Below are 12972 nucleotides of genomic sequence, written 5' to 3'. Positions count from 1 at the left end.
ATCATTAAGGAGTTTGCCCAATCCACCAACATCCCTCCCTCACAAGACCTCTGCGACAAACTCTGCACCTTTTTCCGCCACAAAATCAAGAGCATCTACGAGAACTTCGACGAAGACAACCAACACACTGAACCCTCACCAACCACCCTGAAGCCAGCGATCGACAACTGGACAGCCCTCACCACCGAAGACACACTGAAGACGATGAAGTCAATCCACTCCGGGGCCCCAATGGACCCCTGTCCCACCACATTTTCAACAGAGCCGCCGACACCATCGCACCCATGCTCTGCCACACCATCAACCGCTCCCTGGCAACTGCCTCGTTCCCTGATGACTGGAAACATGCTGAGATCAACCCCTCCTGAAGAAACCCTCGGCGGACCCCACCGACCTCAAAAACTACAGACCGATCTCCCTGCTCCCGTACCCAGTGAAAGTCATTGAGAAAGCCATCAACACTACAGCCAACTCGCCACATTCATCAAAGAGCACAACATCCTTGACTCCTCCCAATCCGGCTTCAGAAAAATCCACAGTACAGAAACTGCCCTCCTCGCCGCAACAGACGACAGCCGTACCTTACTGGACAAAGGAGAAACGGCAGACCTCATCCTCCTCGACATCTCAGGGGCATTCGACACAGTCTCTCAATGCACCCTAATACGTAGACTCCACGACGCAGGGATCCAAGACAAGGCCCTCAACTGGATCCGCTCCTACCTCTCCGGCAGAACGCAGCGGGTCAGACTCCCCCCTTTCCTCTCGGACCCTACACCTACCACTTGCGGAGTCCCCCAGGGGTCCTCCCTCAGCCCTACGCTCTTCAATGTCTACATGGCTCCGCTCGCCCCCATCGTCAGAACCTATGGACTCAACATTGTGTCATACGCAGACGACACCCAACTCATCCTCTCCCTATCCAACGAACCCAACACCGTCAGACACAACTTTCGAGAAGGCATGGAAGCCATCGCCAAATGGATGAAATACAGCTGCCTACAACTAAACACCAACAAAATGGAAGTACTCATCATGGGCCCAAACCCAGATGCCTAGAACGACACCTGGTGGCCCCCTGCCCTCGGAAGCCTGCCCACCCCCACGGACCATGCACGCAACCTGGGAATCATCCTGGACTCAGAGGTCAAAATGGACCACCAGATCAATTCCGTCTTGTCCTCCTGCTTCCACACCCTCCGCCTCCTATGTAAGACCTTCAAATGGATCCCCCTCGAACACAGAAAGCCCGTCACTCACGCCCTGATCACCAGCAGGCTCGACTACGGCAACGCACTCTATGCCGGAATAAACAAAAACCCCACCCGCAAGCTACAGAACATCCAAAACGCCGCCGCAAGACTGGTCCTCAACCTGCCAAGACACTGCCACATCTCACAGCACCTGTGCACACTCCACTGGCTCCCCATCAAAGCCGGAGTCACCTTCAAGATGCTAACCCATGCCCACAAGGCCCTCCACGACACCGGACCAGCATACCCGAATAGCCGACTCAAATTCCACGCACCCCAAAGGACCCTACGATCAGCCCAGCTCTCCTACGCCATGGTCCCCCACACAAAAAAGACCAGATTGGGAGGCAGCTCCTCCTCCTTCCATGCGGCCAGTGCCTGGAACGAACTTCCGCTCCACCTCAGGCAGATAATATCGCTCCCCATATTTCCAAGAAACCTCAAAACTTGGCTCTTCGACAGACTCCCTCCTTGATGGATTGGAACCTCCTAACCCCCTCTCACACCCCCCAGCACCTTGAGACCCTTACGGGTGAGTAGTCGCGCTTATCAAACACCTGATTTGATTTGAGGCCCCGCCCCTCCCTTCACCACTGTCAAAACGTGCCCTGTGGCGCGGTTTAAGTTGGGGGATAAAGTCCCCTTGAATCCTGAGGGTCCCTGGGGTCCAACTAGCACACGAGGTACCTCCAGTAAGTGTCACAGAGCTGCGTTGCAGAGAGGTTTAAAAAAGGGCGTGGCCTGGACCACCTCTCTGCAACTCAGGCCTGTGGTGCTTACTGGAGGAACCTGGTGGGCTAGTTGCTCCCCAGGGACCCTCAGGATTGAAGGGGAATTAATTTCCCAACTTAAAACGTGCCACAGGGCGTGTTTGAACACATGTCACCTCAGGCCCCGCCCCTCCCTTCACCACTGTGCAAACGTGCCCCGTGGAGTGTTTTAATTTGGGGGATAAAGTCCCCTTGAATCCTGAGGGTCCCTGGGGTCTAACTAGCCCACGAGGTACCTCCAGTAAGCGCCATAGAGCTGCGTTGCGGAGAGGTGTAAAAAGGGGTGTGGCCTGGACCACCTCTCTGCAATGCAGGCCTGTGGCGCTTACTGGAGGTACCTGGTGGGCTAGTTGGCCCCCAGGGGCCCTCAGGATTGAAAGGGAATTAATTCCCCAACTTAAAAGGCGCCACAGGGCGTGTTTGCACACATATCACCTCAGGCCCCGCCCCCTCCCTTCACCACTGTGCAAACACGCCCCGTGGTGTGTTTAAGTTGGGGGATAAAGTCCCCTTGAATCCTGAGGGTCCCTGGGGTCCAGCTAGCCCACCAGGTACCTCCAGTAAGCGCCACAGAGCAGGGTTGCAGAGAGGTGTAAAAAGGGGTGTGGCCTGGAACAGGGCGCGTTTGCAGAGTGTTTCTGGGAGGGGGCGGGGTCTCGGCGATGCCGGTATTTAAAAAAATAAATAAAGTTTAAGAAGGGGAGCTGTGTGGCCCCCCCTTCCTTTCCTATTTTATGGGCCCTGGGGACCCCATCCCCCAAGGCCTGACCCCTAATCTTTTATTTATTTCAAAAATGGAAGGGGGCCATGTGGCCCCCCTCCTGAGGCCATATTCGGTCTGGGGACCCCATCCTCTTCAGGCCATTTATGACCCCGGGGGCCGGCCTTTGCGTGTTTTAAAAAAAAAATGTATTTTTGTTATGGGGGGGCCCTGGGCCACTCCTTGCCCCGAGGACCCCATACCCCGGGGCCTGGCCTCTCGTTGGGGACTGTGGGGGGAGCCCCAATGCCCCCACGATCCTAGTCGGCTCCCCGCCTCCTGCGGGATCCGGCATTGCTTTTCCACACGGGGAGCTGCTGACATGCAGCTCTCTGTGTGGAAAAGCAATCTGGTTTGGATTTTGGAAGAGAGAGCAGGTTTCCTGCTCTCTCTTCAAAAATCCAAAACACAGTTTGCTATGGCAGGGTGGGAGCGGTGAGGCTCCCGCCCTGCCATAGCAAACAGCAGTGTCCCGGAGTTGGGCACCCCGGGACAGTGCTGGAGCCGGCCCTGGGGGGTGGCAGTCCCCAGGGCCATCACAGGCTCCAGGAGGGGGCCACATGGCCCCACATTCAATGCACAGCCCCAGGGAGGTGGTGGTCCCCGGGCCGTGTGGGGGGGCTCGAGCCCCTCACTTAGGTTTTTTTTTTTTTTTAAAACACGCCCCGGGGGTGGCGGCTCCAGGGCTGCGGGGGGCCGTGTGTCCCCGCAAATATTTGATAAAAGCCCCGGGGGTGGCGGTCCCCGGGGCTTGAGGGGCCATGAGCCCCCCGCAAATATTTAAGAAAAGCCCCGGGGGTGGTGGTCCCTGGTGCTGTGGGGGTCCCCCCGGGCCCCAGCATTTACATTTCAGCATGCCCCCGGGACTTGGCCCACCCATTGGCTAAATATTAACGAAGGGAGGGAGTCCGCACTTCAGTTTTTTTAATTTTCGCGGCGGGATTTGCGGATCCTCCGCGGATTTTGCCGGTTTTAAAAGAAAAATAGCTTTTTTGGGCCCTGGGGGTCTTTGTGGGACCCCCTGAGCAGGCATAGGGGGTCAGGGTGTTTCTACCCTGCCCCCTTTTCTTGTTTTCCACGTTTGCTTTTCTCTTTTCTTGTGACTCGGGTCTCGGGACTGTGAAGGACATCTAACCTGGGCTTCAATTGGAATTCCATAAGGCATATTATCAAGCCCATTATTGCCGTTTTAGCGGCAGTTTTCTGCCGCTAAAGCGGCGATAAATTGTATCGCCTGGCTTGTTAATATGCCCCTTAGTCTTAACTCCTTCTCCAGATGATCTTTTATTCATCAGACATTCTCTGCCTGGTCGTCTTCTTATATCCAAGCCCGTACATTCACCACAGTCTTACTCCTTTGCTGAAGAAAGAGATGAAGACCTGGTTTTCGAGCAGGGACCGAATTGCTTTTTGCAATACGAGTAGTCCACTAGAAATGCTTTGCTCCAGATGGTATTGTTTCCCGAAACTGATAGTCCCTGATGCAATGCTATTTTGGTCTCCTCTCCACTGGGTGAAGATTGCATGAACTTTTGTAGAGATCTGCATTGTTGTTGACAGTGGAGCAAAAAAACAGATTTGTTTTGACGGTTTATTTGCAGTATGTTGGAATTATTGCGGAAATGCAGTAAACTGCGAAACTTCCTCATTAAAGTGGTCAGACAAGAAAAAAAAATCAACATCTCATAATTAGAGTTAAAACGTCTTACTTAGTGACAATTACTACTTTCACCCGTCTAAAACAAAAACACAGCTTTTTTCCACAGCGCTTAAAGCGTATTGGAGCCTGACCCATAAATTAACAACTGCCAGTATAGGGTGGCGCTGCCATAAATCGCACAAACTCGAAGAGACTAGGGGCCATTTTCATATCTTAACCTAAGGTGATGGTAACATGCCTTGCAGACATCATGCACTCACACGCTCAAATTCATGGCTCTCGTGTGTAAGGTCTTCTCAGCTTTAATAATTAATACAATCAGATAAATCTGCCGCATAGGATTTGGAAGATATCTGGTCATAGTAAGGTCGGAGTTTTCCCATGGGGAGTTCATACACTAGAGTGCAAATATGTACTGAAAGCCACAAGTGCAAATATGTATTTACTACTAAATGACAAATCAATGGTCAATTGCTTAATGACACAGCATCACAAAATACATAAATGATGCATGCCATCAGTGATGACTTTAGCATTGACAGAAATTCCCCTGGGTTGTAAAACTTATAGTTAATTACAAATTTACAAATGTTAAAGTTACAATATAACGTTCGGAAAATGCTCCTAGAAGATCGAATGTGTGTGCACGAGTGGACGTGCGATCGACCACGACCCAAGCATGAAATGAACAGATGGGCATGGTACTTCCTGCTTGTTTAGCTTAATGGAAAACTTCCAACTAAATTCAGACCACACTTTGGAATTACAGGCCTCTCGGAATCTTTACGTCTCTTAACAGCTGCAGACTGCATACAAATAAAATAATCTATATACAAAGCCTTTCAGATCGCATTTCTTACATTTCTAAGCTTTAATGGTAACATGTATTATTTTTGCCCACTTTAACAGTGCTCAATTTGTCCTTCCCAGAGGGAAAAAAGATAGTTTGAAGAACCCTAATAACCTGGGGTCATATAGGCCAATCACACTGATAAACAGTGTGTAGTAATGAAGTCGGTGACCAGGGTGTAGTTTCATGTATATTTATTAAGTTGTAGTTACAAGTTGAGAAGATCTTGTTGAACAGCCATAGTTACATGGACATCAGTAGTAGCAGCCCCACCAGGAGCAGCCTCCCTGTTGCTCAGCCCATTTTCAACTGTCAACATTCACAGCAGGCACCGAAGCATTCCAAACATGTCCATCACACCATCATTCCATACAGAACACTCACACTGGCTGAGCAGCTAGGAATTGGGACATAAGAACAGTATACACAAAACAACAGGATATAAGATATATTGACCACTTGAATTGAAAATTAAATAAAAAATACCATAAGGTAAAAACTATGTACAATAATGTACAAATGAAGGAACTAGTCCAGAACCCATGGATGCAAGGAAAAACACCACATCACGAGAGGGAATGAAGACTAAACAAAGGAGGAAAAAGGAATGAATAGATACAAATATGAAATAACACTCATCCTCCCCCTTTAATATTAAAAACAAAAAGAATAGAAGCAAGAACGTTAAGCTCACATGAACAAAGTGATATACTGCCACATGAAAAGACATGTGAGACTTAAACTCATGAAAGATGCAGAAAAGCATCCAACCATGCACCGCAAAGCAGGGCAAAGCACTGTGAAGAGAAAACACTGGAGACACGCACCCCCAGAACTCTGTCACTATGGGTGTACTGCACCCCATATATATACTCCTCATGTAAGGAACAACAATGTAATCTGTGAAGAAGGGACTGAAACCCGACTTACCACCCCTCATGTAAGGGACAAAACATGCAAAAATGTGACTATGACCCTGTGAGGAGGCGGCCTCCATAGCCGGGATACCCTTCCCGTCATCCCGTAAACAGAAATACAACGAGACGCAAAGGCTGGGAGGGAATGTGTTAAACCTTTCCCCTACCTCTTGTATGCAGGGAGGAACCCCGCCCAGACCATATGGGAACCAATGGCGTCCGCGAGAGGCAGGAACTGACGAGTACGAAAGGAGCCCGGAAGACCAGCGAGGGGGTGTGGAATCGGAGGAGCAGCGAGAACCGCTACGCCAAGAACAGCCACGCCAAGAGGAAGAGAGGAGCGGAGAGGAACCCTCGACCATCGAACCGGCAGAAGAGGAACCGAGGCCAGTAGTCGACCCGGAGGACTCACCTGAAGAAGCCGAGACCTGGTCCGAAGAGGGGTGGACGCCCCAGGTGGACGCTGATGAGCCGCCGCAGCTCCGGAGAGTTGCGGCCGACGCGGTACGTGACACGGGAAGGGGAAGGGATAAGTGGGTTCCAGCTAGTGGACTACAGGGTATTATGGTTGCAAAGTGTCCGTAGGTTAAAGTGGTTGCCCTACCCTACAGCCCGATATTCTACCCACGGTGCTACGTTCAACTATTCTGTAAACCAATCCCTGTCTCTTCTAGAGAGTATACGTACCGACAACCCTTCTAGCTTTATGAGTGGTATCCTTAACCAGGGGTTCTTGTGGACGGTCCCCTTCACTACTCCGTCTGGAATTGAGCAGTTGCACCTAATTCCCATATCCCTGTTCCTCATTTTTTACGAAATCGCCACACCTGTCTTATTTTTGTCGTTCGTCACAACGGGTGTTTCTTAGTGTAATTAGTCATTGGTGAAGGGTTCATAACGGAAAGCCTGAACAAGACTCTTACCGCCTTCTCTCCTTCTTTCTCTCCGAGGAAACTTGGGGAAAACACCCGACCACGTCAGGGACCTATCACCCGCTGGAAGACCATGAGGACGACTCCCGAATAGAGAAGGCCAGCAATTCATCCTAAACCTGTTTTGGAACTGCTCTTTCCGTAAACAAAAATAAAACTCCAACACAATTGATCCTTGAATTCGGCCTCCTCGTTTTTCCTTTCGACCCTCCCTCTCACACGTGGTGTCAGAAGTGGGATCAGAAGGGATGGAGGCTGCAATCAAGAAGATGGCTGAAGGTCAGGAAAAACTAGGGTGCCTTATTGAACGCTTCCTATCCGTGACCGAAGAAGATAGGGAGAAACACCATAAAACCCTGGTAGAACAAAGCCAATCACTGGAAGCCATATTCAACAGACTTGCAGATACGATGGGGCAACAAAGAAACCAGACCACTCTACCCTCAGTGGTCCTTCAGAAGCATGTAAATGGGGAGGACCCGGACTTCTTCTTTTCTAATTTTGAGAGAATGGCTAGAACAGTCGGGTGGGCCGCCGACAAATGGGGTCAGTACTTAGGACCGTTGCTGACTGGGGATTTGCAGGCCGCCTACCAGGCAGCTAACCCTTTAGGCCTTACGCCATACGATGACGTGAAGAAAGCAATGCTAGAAAGTTGGGGATAGATGACGAGACGTACAGACTACGCCTCAGACAAGTCAAAGAAGGCCCCCAGGAGACCCCCAGGGCCCTCTCTTTCCGGATCCGGGATCTAGCCGACCGGTGGTTGAAACCCCTGACTGCTACTAAGGAGGACATCATGGAGAAATTATATCTCGAACAGTTTTTAACCTCCTTACACCCCCCCCGTACAAAAATGGGTACGACAGCACACGGGATTGACTTTTGATAGGGCAGTGGACATCGCTGGCGCCTATACTCGCGCACAAGAGTTACAAAGAGGGAAGGACAAACAATCCTGGAAACGTCCTAGCGGAGGACCCGTCAAGACAGTGAGGCCACTGGGTCCAAGGAGGTCGGATACGGTCACCCTCTTACCTGGTCCCCTACCTAATCCCCTGCGGCCCTCTTCTTCCCCTGGGCCCCAGTGTTTTTCATGTGGTGGTTTCGGTCATATAGCCCGGGCGTGCCCCCAAAAAGAAGAACCTATGGAAATCGGGCTCACCCGTTCCTACTATTGTACTCCCGGGGGAGAGAAACCTCCCTATCATCACACCGTAAGGGTCAATGGGGAAGAAAGACAAGCCCTGATGGACACAGGATGTCTGCAGAGTGTCATCCAACCTTCCGCAGTTCCGGGAGGCGTTATACAAACCAATGCTACAGTAAACATACAGTGTGTACACGGGGACAACAGGAGGTATCCAACTACCACTATACGAGTCCAACACAGTGCCGCTCATGCTCCGGTGCCAGTAAAAGTTGGGTTAATACCTCGACTACCTGAGCCTTTAGTACTGGGTTCTGACTACCCCTATCTCTCTGCGGTTGTACCAGAAAATCGCACCGATCAGGATGCCTGGTGTCTAACAGCCCCTTTTTCTAAGGAACCCCATCTCACTCCACCCCAGGAGAAACCACAAAAAAGCAGAAAACAGAAGAAAAGAGAGAAACAGGACTGGAACCGAGTTGCGCTCACACGGAACAAGGAGGAGGCCTTGTGGCAGTACGACCGAGGGTTCTTCACCGCACAACGAGAGGACGACACGCTAAGGGAAGCCTGGAACAAGGCCTCAGAAGAGGAAGATCCAAATGAAGTAGGTCCCCAATTCCTGGTAAAGAAGGGGTTGCTATACAGAAAGGGAGGAAGCAACCAACCCCTACAGCTGCTAGTCCCACGCTCCTATAGAGAGAAAGTAATGTTTCTTGCCCACAGCCATCTCCTATGGGGACATTTTGGGGAGGAAAAAACAGAAAAAGAGATACTAAAACAGTTCTTTTGGCCGGGTATCTACCAACAAATCCGCCGATACTGTAGGGAGTGTGCCATCTGCCAAAAAAACAACAGACATACCTTCCCTAGAGTCCCCTTGCGTCCCCTACTTGTCATTAGTGAACCCTTTGCTAGGGTAGGGATGGACATAATAGGCCCGTTGCTCCCCTCTCGCAGCGGCTATAGGTTCGTGTTGGTATTGGTAGATTACGCCACTCGATATCCCGAGGCAGTGGCATTGCGTCACCCAAACGCCCTGCATATCGCTAAAGCCCTGGTTAATATCTTTTCCCGAGTAGGCTTTCCACAAGAGATAATAACGGACCAGGGGACACCTTTTGTCTCCAAGCTCCTGAAACAGGTCTGTACCCAGTTAAACATCAAGCAAATCCGAACATCGGCTTATCATCCACAGACTGACGGGTTAGTGGAAAGATATAATGCTACCCTTAAAACCACGCTAAAAAAGCTGCTTGAGCTAGAAACCCGTCGTTGGGAAGACATGTTGCCTCTTGCCCTTTTTGCCATCCGATGCAAGTCCCAGAAAAGCACCGGGTACTCCCCATTCGAGCTATTATCTGGCCGACCCCCACGTACCCTACTAGACATGGCAAAAAAGGAATGGGAAGAAATCCCCGAGGGTACCAAACCCCTACACGAATACGTCTTACAATTGAAGACGCATCTCCACGAAATACGCAATATCTGTAGAACCCACTTGGAACAGGCCCAAGAAGCCCAGTAACGGTATTATGATAAGGGTACCAGAAATAGGTCTCTGAAGGTGGGTGATTTTGCTTTGCTAATGATGCCTACCTCGGACCACAAGCTCCTAGGCCAATGGCAGGGTCCATTTCAAGTCCTGGAAGCCACCACTCCTGTAACCTATCGCCTAGAAATGGATCCCACAAAGCCTACCAACACCCAAATAGTTCATATAAATTTATTAAAGAAATGAGAAGGGCCGGTACCCCGCTTGGTAGCCATAGCCAAGAATCCACCCTCTTTTTCCGGGAGCATAGACCCTGACCTGACGGAGAAACAGAAGGAAGACCTGTATGATAGGCTACAGCCTTTCCAGGAGGTCTTCTCTACCCTCCCAGGACATTACACAGTAACCGAACATGCTATTTACACTCAACCTGGAAGGAGGGTAAAATTATGTCCCTACCGTATCCCCGAAGCCCGCAGGCTGGCAGTAGAGAAGGAGGTACAACAGATGCTCCAGATGGGAGTGATCGAACCATCTACTAGTGAGTGGAATTCTCCAATTGTTTTAGTTCCAAAACCCGACGGATCTATTCGATTCTGTATAGATTTCCGCGAGGTTAATAAAATTTCACAGTTTGACTCCTACCCATTACCCCGGGTTGATGAAATGATTGAGAAACTTGGTAACGCAAAGTATATTAGCACCCTGGACCTAAGCAAAGGATACTGGCAGGTCCCACTACGTAGGCAGGACAGGGAAAAGACCGCCTTTTCAACCCCGGGAGGTCTGTATCACTTCACTGTTTTACCCTTTGGGTTACATGGGGCCCCGGCCACTTTTCAAAATTAATGAACACCGTATTGAAACCCTGTGCAGACTATGCCGCCGCTTATATTGACGATATCGTCATTTTTAGCGACACCTGGGAACAACATCTAGACCATATGGTAGAGGTAGTAAAGAACCTGAAAGCTAGTGGGTTAACTATCAATCCTGCTAAAAGTAAGTTAGCAGCTAGGTCAGTTAAATACCTAGGGTATCTCCTCGGGGAAGGTCTCATCAAACCCCAAAACGAGAAAGTAGCTGCAATAGCCAGTATACCCTTTCCTCAAACAAAAAAAGAACTACGAGCATTTCTCGGCATCCTAGGGTATTATAGGAGGTTCATCCCCGACTTCTCCCAAACAGCTACCCCCTTGACTGACCCCCTGCAAAAGACCATCAACACCGAGAAAGCACTACGATCTCCCACAATCCAACAACTAGCAGCTTTTCAGACCTTGAAAACAGCCATCACATCCAAACCGGTATTGCTGAGTCCCGATTACACTAAACCATTCATATTACAGACAGATGCGTCGGATCAAGGACTAGGTGCTGTCCTATCACAAACCGACACCCAAAACCAGGAAAGACCAGTACTATACCTCAGCAGGAAACTGTTTCTTAGAGAAACCAAATATGTGGTCATCGAGAAGGAAGCATTCGCCATAAAATGGGCTATAGAAACCCTACGTTACTATCTGGACGGAAGAGAATTCATTCTTTATACGAACCATGCCCCCCTACAATGGCTATCTCGCAACAAAGGGCACAACGACAGAATCATGAGGTGGTTCTTGGCCTTACAGCCCTACCGTTTTACCACACTTCACAGGAAAGGGAAAGAACAGTCAAATGCCGACTATCTCTCTAGATATCCCATTGACTCTTTTCTTGCCAGCAAGAAAGTTAGGGAAGGGGGATGTGAGGAGGCGGCCTCCATAGCCGGGATACCCTTCCCGTCATCCCGTAAACAGAAATACAACGAGACGCAAAGGCTGGGAGGGAATGTGTTAAACCTTTCCCCTACCTCTTGTATGCAGGGAGGAACCCCGCCCAGACCATACGGGAACCAATGGCATCCGCGAGAGGCAGGAACTGACGAGTACGAAAGGAGCCCGGAAGACCAGCGAGGGGGTGTGGAATCGGAGGAGCAGCGAGAACCGCTACGCCAAGAACAGCCACGCCGAGAGGAAGAGAGGAGCGGAGAGGAACCCTCGACCATCGAACCGGCAGAAGAGGAACCGAGGCCAGCCGTCGACCCGGAGGACTCACCCGAAGAAGCCGAGACCTGGTCCGAAGAGTGGTGGACGCCCCAGGTGGACGCTGATGAGCCGCCGCAGCTCCGGAGAGTTGCGGCCGACGCGGTATGTGACACGGGAAGGAGGGAGGGATAAGTGGGGTCCAGCTAGTGGACTACAGGGTATTACGGTTGCAAAGTGTCCGTAGGTTAAAGTGGTTGCCCTACCCTCTGGTGTCCCTTCACAGCCTGATATTCTACCCACGGTGCTACGTTCAACTATTCTGTAAACCAATCCCTGTCTCTTCTAGAGAGTATACGTACCGACAACCCTTCTAGCTTTATGAGTGGTATCCTTAACCAGGGGTTCTTGTGGACGGTCCCCTTCACTACTCCATCTGGAATTGAGCAGTTGCACCTAATTCCCATATCCCTGTTCCTCATTTTTCACGAAATCGCCACACCTGTCTTATTTTTGTCGTTCGTCACAACGGGTGTTTCTTAGTGTAATTAGTCATTGGTGAAGGGTTCATAACGGAAAGCCTGAACAAGACTCTTACCGCCTTCTCTCCTTCTTTCTCTCCGAGGAAACCTGGGGAAAACACCCGACCACGTCAGGGACCTATCACCCGCTGGAAGACCGTGAGGACGACTCCCGAATAGAGAAGGCCAGCAATTCATCCTAAACCTGTTTTGGAACTGCTCTTTCCGTAAACAAAAATAAAACTCCAACACAATTGATCCTTGAATTCGGCCTCCTCGTTTTTCCTTTCGACCCTCCCTCTCACAGACTCCTAAAGCAAATTGTGAAGATGGGACTAAAACCTATTAAACCACCGCTCCTAGAAAGGAAAAGAAACTTACTGCGTAAAGCATAAGATGACTTACACACCATACATCAAACAAAAGAAACGTGAAGCACAGGGTGACTTACACACCATGAAACAACATGCAGCACAGGGTGACTTACACACCTAAAAAAACAGCATGCAGCACAGGGTGACTTATACACGATATAACAACTTAGAGAATAGGGGCAGCACAGGGTGACTAAAGAACTGTATAATCAAGGTTTCTGCGCAGACTAAACACTATAACAACACAAACTGTAGAAATGGGACTA

At 50.1% G+C, this 12972-nt stretch overlaps 1 long non-coding RNA gene across 1 annotated transcript in view; it reads right to left on the bottom strand.

The window, feature by feature from the left end:
- Positions 1-12972, bottom strand: part of LOC146784429 (uncharacterized) — a 63206-nt gene that overhangs the window by 49539 nt on the left and 695 nt on the right. The window lies entirely within an intron of this gene.

This window comes from Triturus cristatus, chromosome 11, assembly GCF_964204655.1.
Source record: "Triturus cristatus chromosome 11, aTriCri1.1, whole genome shotgun sequence".
NCBI lineage: Eukaryota > Metazoa > Chordata > Amphibia > Caudata > Salamandridae > Triturus > Triturus cristatus.
Note: the sequence above shows the minus strand (reverse complement) of the source record. Positions and strands in the feature narration are given on the sequence as shown.